The sequence below is a fragment of the Brassica napus genome, unplaced genomic scaffold, assembly GCF_020379485.1.
Source record: "Brassica napus cultivar Da-Ae unplaced genomic scaffold, Da-Ae ScsIHWf_2871;HRSCAF=3655, whole genome shotgun sequence".
NCBI classification, from domain to species: Eukaryota; Viridiplantae; Streptophyta; class Magnoliopsida; order Brassicales; family Brassicaceae; genus Brassica; species Brassica napus.
Window position 1 is genome coordinate 9321 of NW_026016123.1, and position 11075 is coordinate 20395.

General features: G+C 35.8%; 2 pseudogenes; both read left to right on the forward strand.

Moving 5' to 3' along the window:
• Nucleotides 1–566: 566 nt before the first annotated feature.
• Nucleotides 567–1185, forward strand: LOC125602498 (annotated as a pseudogene).
• A 6904-nt stretch (nt 1186–8089) lies between these two features.
• On the forward strand, nt 8090–10501 carry LOC125602499 (annotated as a pseudogene).
• Nucleotides 10502–11075: the final 574 nt, after the last annotated feature.

The window sequence follows — 11075 nt, forward strand, 5'->3', positions numbered from 1 at the left end:
GTTGGAAACCCTATAGAAAGCTACACATTCACATCGATCTTGTTGTCTTCCCACTTTTAGATTCTCTCTTGATCGACCTCGTTTGTATCACTCGATCTAGTTCAATTCATTGTATTTGATCCCAGTTATCAATAAAGTATATTTTTGCCTACCTGAAACTATTTTAATCGTTGTGTTCTAAAGATATCGTTGACCACATCATTTGTTTTCCCTAGATCAACCCGATCACTATCAAATACTTTGTGTAGATTTTAGGTTCTACAAATATTAAATAATATTTAGTATTTGTGAATATTACCACAGAAAATTTTGATATGTATATTGCCCTCAAATAATATGAGCTTTAATACCGGTTAGAAAATTTTCAGTGCAAAAACAATAGTATAATATAATGTTTTAGTGTTGGATTGAAAATGACACTGTATTTCTCTTAGCGTGGACTTAGATGATCTAAGATGATTCAGTACCCAGTCATATTCAAATATGTTACCAAACCTCTCTATTATTTATATTCTTCCTCCTCTAAAACACATTCAATAAAAACCATCACAATTACCGCAATCGCCATGAACACCTTCCAACCGCCTCCGCCTCTGGTGATGCCGGGCTACAACCACCTCCTTGGCACAGAAGACATCGTAGGATTCAGATACAAATTGGATTCTCCATCGGAGTGCTCCTTCTGATCATCACCACAATCACCCTCATCTCCTACTTCTGCAAACGTAGTCAGCTCTCTTCTTCAACGTCATCACCAGATTGGGCACGTGTGCATCACACCACTTCATCATCGACGGTCTGGACGATGAGACTATTCAGAGCTACCCAAAGATCCTCTACTCAGAACAAAGTAAATTCAACAACGTCGTCGTGTTGTCCAATATGCTTGGGAGACTACAAGGGGAATGATCTGCTGCGGCAACTGCCAGACTGCAACCACTTCTTTCACCTCAAATGTGTCGACATGTGGCTTAGAATCATCCTACATGTCCTGTCTGCCGTACTTCGCCGCTTCCTACTCCTCAGCCCACTCCCCTCGCCGAGGTTGTCCACTCAGCCTCCTCCGTGGCCACCACCAGGATGTCCTAATTATTATAAGTCGAAGTCAAGCCTAACCTTCGGGATATTCTTCTTTACTTCCTATACAAGTCTTCTTTTTTGGTCATTGTATATATTATTTGAAGCCCCAAAACATGTAAAAGGAAGGAAAAGTAAAGCTTAATTATTCATCACATTTTTGTTGGATAAACTGCTTTGATTTTTCTTTGTCAAATTGAATTTTACATACGTACGAAGAAAGTGTAATTGGAGTCGTGTTGAATATCATCGAGAGGGACTTGATATGTGTGTTTCTTCATTATTCTTGGCTCGTATTTAAATTTTGGGCTCTATTGTCAATATATACGGTATATGATATGAGAAACTTTTAAGAGTAAGAGATCCAAAACATTGACAAAAAGAAAATGAAACACTCGAAACGACTTTTTTATCGAACCACAACTTCTGACGGGTGTAAAAGTAGCCAGGGCTTGTCCAACGATATCCCATCTACTTTTTGCAGATGATAGTCTCTTCTTCTGTAAAGCAAACATGAGGAATGTTAGACTATTCTTCGGATTCTGAAGGATTATGAACTGGTATCAGGTCAACAGATAAATTTTGAAATCTTCGATCCAGTTTGGACATAAGGTTGAGGAAGGCTTAAGGCAGGAATTAAGAGATGTTTTGGGTATACAAAATTTAGGTGGTATGGGCTCATATTTGGGTATCCCTGAAGTTTAGGAGAGTCAAAGTACAAGTTTTTGGTTTTGTTCAAGAGAGATTGAATAACAGGTTAATAGATGGACTTTCAAATTTTTTACTAAGGGGGTAAAGAGGTGATTATAAAATCAGTGGTAACGGCACTGCCAAATCATGTAATGGGATGCTATCGTATCCCGAAAACGATGAAAAAAACTGACAAGTGCAGTGGCACGATTTTGGTGGAGTCATGGGGGTAGTACTAGAGGTATGCATTGGAAATCATGGGACAAGCTGTGTTTGCCTAAGGCTGAAGGAGGTTTGGGCTTTAAAGATCTCACAGATTTTAACACGGCTATGCTTGGGAAACAACTATGGAGATTAATTGAGAAACCGGACACTTTATTTGCCCGAGTTTTCAAGGGACGGTATTTCAGGAATGCGTCACCACTGGAACCAATTCGATCTTACGCGTCATCTTATGGCTGGCGTAGTATTATCTCAGCTAGATCTCTGGTTATCAAAGGACTAATCAAAAGGGTGGGATCAGGATCTTCCATCTCAGTATGGAACGATCCTTGGCTCCCATCCACCCGCCCGAGACCAGCAAACAAAAATCAACACAACTTTTACCCGGATCTTACAGTGGATTCACTTATTGATGAAACATCTAGAACATGGAATTCTCAGGTTATTAGGACTTTGGTGGATCCGAACGATATCCAATTAATTGAAAGTATACCTCTAAGCCGGTTTCGGATGGCAGATCGGGACGGGTGGCATTTCACACATAATGGACGATATACGGTTAAATCAGGTTATGAGGTGGAGCGGATGTATCCAGATAAAGTTAGGACACTCCCAGAGTTTGGTCCATTAGTTTCTTTATTGAAAGCATTCTGCTGGAAAGTGCGATGCCCACCTAAGTTAAAACATTTTCTTTGGCAACTCGTAACAGGTTGCATAGCGGTTAAGAAGAATCTACGTTCAAGAGGAATCCAAGGGGATACTATATGTGTACGGTGTGGGGCCCCTGAGGAATCCATCAATCATGTCTTCTTTGAATGTCCCCCAGCAATCCAGGTCTGGGCTCTCTCACGGATTCCATCTAACCCGGATTTTTTTCCCATGCAATCAATTTTTACAAATATGGATCATTTTTTGGAGGGTGGATCCAGCAATAGAGGATCACCATTTTGCATGGATTCTATGGTATATTTGGAAAGGGAGAATAGTAAAGTTTTTAGCAATTTAGATATTGACCCTCGAGATACTCTTAAGTTGGCTGAAACAGAGTCCGCCTTATGGGCCGAGGCGCAGATTAATCATGCACAAGCACTGATCAGGCCCGTTCGGTAGTAACCGAGACGGTTCCAATTATTCCTGGTCGGTGGTGCTTTACGGATGGATTTTGGAAAGAAAAGATAGGTTTTCAGGACAAGGATGGTGCAGCACTCTCGACGGTTTTGATAATTTATTGGGAGCAAGGAACACTAAGTGAGTCAATCACCACTTCATTCGGAGATAGAGGCACTCATTTGGGCGATGGAATGTATGAGGAACTTAAGACAGTTTACTATCACTTTTGCGACGGATTGTTCTCAGTTGGTGAAGATGGTTTCTGAACCCGAGGAATGGCCCGCATTTGCAATTATCTGGAAGACATAAAGATCCTGAAAGGTAGTTTCCCACAGCTCAGAGCTCATCCATATACCAAGGACGCAAAATTTAAGGGCGGATAGTCTAGCACGTAGTGCAAGAAGACAACCCTCGTTCGTAGTCCATATGGATACAGAGCTACAGTTTTGGTTTACAGAGTCTATATGAGTCTGTCTTGTTGCTGACAAAAAAAAAAAAAAAATCGAACCACAACTGTCTGGATTAAAGTCAAGCATTTTAAGAGTAAAAACTAGATTTTTACCCGCGCTTTCAAAGCGCGGGATCATTTCCGAAACATTCCAAGTTTATTTGATATAAAATTTGTATTTTAATTATATCTACACTTAGATATTACAAATGGAATATTATTCAATGTTTTGAAACTCGACCCGACCCGCAGTAAAATTGGCAAATTCGGTGGCTCATATGTAATCCATTTTAGTTTTAAAAAAAACTGTTATTTAAAAATTTTAAAAAACCCGTAACAACTGCTAAACCCGAGATCTGGTTATCGGTTGAGCTGGTAGATGACCCAATATGTAATTCAGTTTGATTTATTATTATATTTAGAGTATTGTAATATATATTCATGAATGTTCAGATGAATAGTAAATATATTATAAAAGTGATACTCCAATTTAAATACAATTTTAGTCCAACAAAAATTCCATCTTGTTAATGGATCAATATTTGAGAGGATGCATACTAAAAATGAAATAGATTTTAGCATCAATAATGTATATACGTCTATTACAAATTAATAATTTACGTTTGCAAAAAAAAATTATATATTTATTTAGTTAGTTTACTTTTGTTATTCACATGTTATTAGATACTTTTTGATGTTTTGTCTATGGCTTATTTTAAATTTAAAAGTTAATTTCATTATTCGCATTAGAAATGTAAATATTTATTATTTTATTTTGATATATATATTTTTATTATATTTAGTTCTTAATTTTTATAATTTATATATATAATTATATTTTTAAATAATTAAAATATTAACCCTCTCTGGGCATCGATTCATGTTAATGTAATGTTTTATGATATATTTTTGTTATATATTTGTTCAATTAGTTTATATTTGATATATATGTTACATGTCTTTTGAGTAACCCGTAAAAAATATATTCATAAAGCTATCAACAATAACTTATTTCATCGTATAATTACTATAAATATTTATTTTATCATATATAATATGTATTGTTTTTTCTTTTTAATAATACTCTAACTATAAAAATATATTTTTTATGTATTTGGTGAGGGTTTTGAACAATTTGTTTTTTTTTTGCATTTGGATTAATATATAGTTATATATATACAAATGATAGATTATATATATATAAGTATTTATTACATTAATAACTAAAATATAATTGATTAGTTATTTAAATTTCGAATTAACATAATTTAAATTCATTAGTTTAAAAAATAACAGATTAGTTAGTTAGTTCCTTAATTTTAGGTATGATGTATATTTAATAATTAAATTAGATATGAATAGAAATAATAGGAAATAATTAAATATAATGGTCCAACCTAGACTATTTGTAAGTAGATAAAATTGCTTCTGTTTTAATAGTATTGATATCACACCAAATTCATTTCCACATATAACTTTAGTTTTTTAGTTTGAATTGTGTGTTTATTCACGAAACACTTTCTAAGATAGTATATATTTTACATTTCACACTAATTACACACCTTAGCATTCGAGAAATGCACATGTAGTCTCCCATAATCCCATTTATTTGTATGTTGTATATATCTTCCTTAACATAATTTATATCCATTGGTAAAAATACTATAGTTTTGAATCTTTTGATGTTTTGGAATGGATGAATGCTAAAATCGAAGTAGAGGGACGGCAAAACACAAACAAGTTGGCTCAAGCCCATCATAATTTTCACGACGAACAAAAAGGCCCACAGAGAATTAATAAAAAACACGACAGATGAGCTGCTAAGTTCTTTTCTTCTTCTTCAGGAAAAAATTATAGCTCTGTAAGGTTTTATTTTATAGCTTGAGATTAACAACAAATATTCCATGATTTCTATGAAATGTATTGATTTTGCCATCTTTAGAGTGTTGTGTTACTTGCATTTTCCTGTGTAAGTATTTGGATAACTGCTCTGCTGGTTAGTCTTTTATGCCCAAGAAACTTCTTCTTTCTCTATTGAGTACTTTAACTAGCTGTAAGTGCTCTGCTGGTTAGTATCACATGACAGGTTCTGTATATGAAGCAGCTAGCTTCTTGTTTGTTTGTTGCTTTCTGTCATCTTTGTAGTGTTTTCATTTGTTGTTACTTGCATGTTTTCTGTATATATACGTGCAGTTAGATTTTTGTTTCTTGTTGCTTTTGTTGTTCATCTTTGTAGTGTACTCGTTGCTTGTTTCTAGGTGCCGATATTTCTTGGATTCCGTTGTTATGATGAATTAAAACGTTTCCGTATGGTTATCGATGAACGTCTGTGCATCGTTTGCAAACAACTCTGAAGCAGACACGAGAGAATAATATCAATCTCTTCAATCAACTCCCATGAAAGTTGCTCCTCATGCGCCGCTATCTACTTTTTAATATACATTATCTATTTAACTAGTTAGGTTTCCAACGAATGTTCGTACAATATATCTCTGAAACAATTGAGGTTTTACCAAAAATTAAAATTGCTAGATAACGCAAACGTGATCAGTTTTCCTTCTTCTTGCGTTAACTGTGTTTTGAGAACATTTATAACCTCATTTTACTTTTGACTTTGGTTTACAGTAACTATTTTTCCAGTCTTAAATATTTACCTCTATTTTTAAGTATTCAATTATTTTTCTTGCGTTAGCTGTGTGTTAAAGCGTCTCTAAGCTCATTTTGTTTTTTGACTTTGTTTAACAGTAAACTTTTCCAATCTTAATATTTAACTCTATTTTAAGTAATTCAATTATTTTTCGTTAATCATTTTATTTTCTATAATATTTTTGTTAATAATTTTATTTTTTTTAAAAATAAAATTGGAGTAAAACTTAACTTCATTGTGAAATTAATTTATGTTTGTCTTGTGCAAGAAATTACTTTATTGTAAAAAAGGAATAATACCTTAGACCGAAACAAAACATGGAAACACTGTGGGGCCCGTTTCGGTGATCACAATCTCAAAAGATCTGACGGTGGAAATCACAGTTCACTACCTACGTGGAACAGTCCTTTTTTGGGTAATAAGAACGAGACAGCTCAAGCGGGGCTGGATGGGGCCCAAATACGAAGACCAATCATGTGAAATGGTCGTGACACGTCAGCAATAACGGACGGAAGAGTGGGGTCCGCACGCGGCGGGTATGTCGTGGGGCTTGTTTGTTTGTAATGGGTTCGCTGTAACGGGAGACCCTCACTCTTCCTCTCCCCCACGTTCTCCGACACTGTGCTGCTTTGTCTAATCTCAATTATTTGGCTCCGTCTCTGGTCTATTGACCATTCTACCCTTCACTCACTCCCTGGACCGTTTAATGACTTTTTTGGTTGTTGATTGCACACACATATTGCGTAATTAACTATTGTAAAATCTTTGATAATCTAGGCAGTCTCTAAAGATTTTGATTTGTTTTCGGAATATGGATGGTTCTGAAAAATATGCTGGAGATACAACAATGAGATTAAAAAGTTGTAAGATATTAGTTTCAAGTTATTGCATATGGAAGTTGAAACTCTCATATACCTACATACGTATGAAATGTACGAAGATATACATAGTAATTTATTTTTATTTTCTTACACAGTATTAAGCAAGTAACAAGTTTTTTTAATTTTTCTTCGACAAATTTTAAGAAAATTAAAACAGACTAGTTAGCATGTAATGCTTAAAACTAATTCATAATTGCGATTTGTGTTAAGTTAGTATTATCACGAAGGTGTACTGATTCGATGCAGTTGGTTCATATTCATTGTTGACAACAAAAATTATGCCATTATATAAAAATAAAACTACTAATTAGCCGTCTTATAACAATTAAAAAAACAATTCATTATTCGGCGAAGAGTCTTTAAAAGGTCAAAGAGCTTCCAAAAGACTAGGGGCGTTTCAGTCATTTGGTCGTCGTTTTGTCTACATCTTCTCTCATTTTGATTTTTGACGTTGAAAAAGCCCATCATCTCTCTCCTTCTCCTCATTCTCACGCAGATACAAAGGCTCGCTCTTTCTTCTCTCTTTCTTTTTGACACAACCATACTAAAGCTTTATTTGATAGAAAAGCATATACCTTTCTCAATCAACTACGAGGTAATATATCTGGACCTTTTTTGCTTATTATTCATTCAGTGTGTTCTCACTTTTGTCTTAGGAACTTGTATGATTGATTCCTAATAAACTCTTTGTTTTAGCTTGTCCTAATCTTGAATTGACATTAGCAAAGTTTTAACTTTTTGCTGAACAGTTGATGATCATGGTTAAGAGTTTTGGTGCAAGTGAATTATTATGATTTAATGCTTAAAACAAGCTTTAAATTCGATTTGATACTTTTGCTAAAACCAAATATCAAGTGCAGACAAAATTAAAAAGTAAAAATAAAGACTTTTTGAGTGTTCTTTTCAATTATTGTTGGCATCACAAGCATTGCTATGTTCTTAGGATCAAATGGAACAATGGGTGGCTCCTTGAGAGATTAAAGATCTACTGAGCTGAAGTTCTCTTTCATCATCTTTGTGGACAATATATACATTTTGCTTTGTGTCTGAATGGCGTCTGAGAAACCCGTCCAGGATGTGACTGATGTTACTGAATCAAAGAAAGAGGAAGAGAATGTTGATGTTGTTGAGAGTTCCAAAGACAAGAACATACCTGATGTTCTTGACTTATCCACCGAGAAAACTGATGAAAATGTTCCTGTCAAGGTAATAATGCTTATTACAGGACTCGTGTTTTTTGTCACTAGTCTAACATCTCTCTCTCTCTCTTGTGTTGTGCTTCTCTGCAGGAAGCTGGCCTCCCCGAGCCTGGGACTTCAGTGAAGAGTAAAACAGCTAACAAAATTGTTAAGAAGAAGACAGGGACCTTTTCAAGGAGCCCAAGGTTCCTTTCTCAGAGCTCTTCGTTCCAGCTAGAGGAGCTCGTGATGACATCACTAGAAAGAGCATTGATGCAACAACAACACCAAGGCTAGCTCTAAACCTGTAGTTGCAAGTGGTTCCAGACCAAAGGCAATGGCATCTCCAAGCAGCGGTGTTTCCACCAAGCGCAACAGTTTAGTATCTGCTCCCCTCAAAAAACAAACTGTGGTAAGTACACTGAGCTGTGGTCTCAATATGTCTTGTTATAAGCAATATTCTTATCGGTTTCTCCTTGTACTGTGTCAGCCTGTGAAACCCGTTTCTAAGACTGCAGCTAAAGTCCCTGTTTCCAAGGAGTCCAATTGTCTTGCTTCTTATTTTAAATATGTGTATATATAAGCCAACTAAGCCAATATGAAATTGCAGATTGGTGGTAGATGAAGGTTCTAAATCCATTAAAGATGAAATGGCAGGCAAGAACACTGAAGATGCCCCATCAACAACAGCTGTGTAAGTCCTCTTTTTATGCCTGGGATTTTTGTCCTAACCGGCCAAACCAAACCAAAGTTTTTGGTTAGTTCGGTTAGGAGTTTGGTTCGATTCAATAGGTTTAATAAAAAGTTTGGTTTCTGGTTTGGTTTGGTTCGGTGATCATCGGTTTTTCTTTCAATAAAAAATATATAACCAACCTATACGAAAAACCTGAACTGAACTAATCTAACTAACTAGATTTCGAACCAAATTTAACCGAACTTATCCGAAATTTTAAGAAAATTAAACCAAATCGAAATCAAAAACTTTGGTAGAATTCTCACAAACCGGACTAACCAAATACCGAACCTAATTTTATTTCGGGTTGGTAAGATTTATGTCGAACTGTACTACCCGAACCCACAGGGTTACCTCTTGTGTTGGATGTGGAAGTACTGTACATTAAAGAGTGAATGCATCTGTAACTTACAGGGTGGCAGAGAAAGTATCTAAACCAGTGAAAGGTGAAGTGGCAAGCAAGGAAGATGACGACACCCGTTCAACCACCACTTCGTATGTCATTTTCTTCATGTTCTATTCTATGTTTGTTGATGACATATATATATAATGTTTGGATGTTGCTCAGAACTTCAACACCTCGTGGGAGAAGAAGCAGCGTTGGGTCTGCTTCTGGATTTTCATTTAGGTTGGAGGAAAGGGCTGAGAAACGGAAGGAGGTTGCGCTATGCTTACAACCTTTTTCATTTGGAGCATTTTAGAGCAGATTATAGTCTCCTCTTAACTGTGTCTGGTTTTTCAGTTCTATATGAAACTAGAAGAGAAGATCCAAGCTAAGGAGGTAGAGAAGACAACTTTGCAGGCGAAGTCAAAGGTTAGTTTAACACATCTTCTGTAATGGATGCAAACTCTTTCTTATTAGTCTGACATCTTCTATAATGTATTGGTGTTTGTTCAGGAGTCAGGAAGAAGAGATCAAAAGGTTGAGGAAGAGCTTGACGTTCAAGGCTGGTCCCATGCCTAGTTTCTACAAAGAACCTCCACCTAAGGTTGAATTGAAGAAGGTTTGCTTCTTTGCTCTTTCTTCCTGTGTGATCATACTTGTCCTGATGTTATGTTGATGTGTGGTTCGTTGAAATGTTGTAGATACCAACTACTCGTCCTAAATCTCCGAAGCTAGGACGCAGAAAGAGTAGCAGTGATGCAACAACAGGAGGTGAACTGGTGCTCCTCGTGTGACAAACCAAGAGACTCACCATTATCATCATCATCATCTAGCTTGAAGAAACCCATAACAAAGTCTCAGCCAAAGACTGAGTCAGTGAAGGTTAAAGAAAGGAAGAAAGAAGAAGCAGAGAAAAGAAGAGAGGAACAGAAGACTTCTTCTACTGTGGCTGCTAAACCTGAAGAGAAGAAAGTAGAAGCAGAGGGAGAGAAGGCTTCTTGCGTGTCTGTGGCTGCTAAACCGGAAGAGATTAAACCGGAATCCAACAACATCCAAGTGAAGGCTGAGATTATGACTACTGAAGTGGCAGTGGGAAGCTGATAAAAGCAAGAAAGGCTTTTGGATCTTGGAATAAATCTCTTATCTCTTCTTCTTCTTTTCAAAAGCTTTAGTGTGAATAGAGTTGTTTGCATTGCGTCATACTTTGAGAGTTACTCTCCATTTCTTGAAAGGCTCAGATTGTTTCTTTAAAATATGGTCTTTAATATTTGTTGGATTCAAAAACTGTAACTTATATTTGTATAATGAGGATATATTGTGAATTTGAAGAGTGAAAACATGTGTTTGAGTTGTACAAATGTTAAATATCAAAGGAGGATGGTGGTGTTTAAACTTACTAGGTCAGATACAAGCAAGCATCATCGGTGGTGTATTCTGTTTTTGCAACATGTTTGTGGTCGGCTAAGTGTTTATGCTTGGAGTTGTTAACGGTTGGTTTTGAGTCTTTTGACTAACGTTGGATATATACTTGGGAGTTTTCAGCTAATGAAGTATTTGGAGTTTATTAAGGCCGAAATTGACACAATCAAAAATGGATTATACTGGTAGTTGTTAACCATACAAGATTTTATGATCCAAAGTAAAGTGTACCTCTTAATTCTCACAATGTTTTATATATGTAAGACTTCTTTTACGGATCGATGA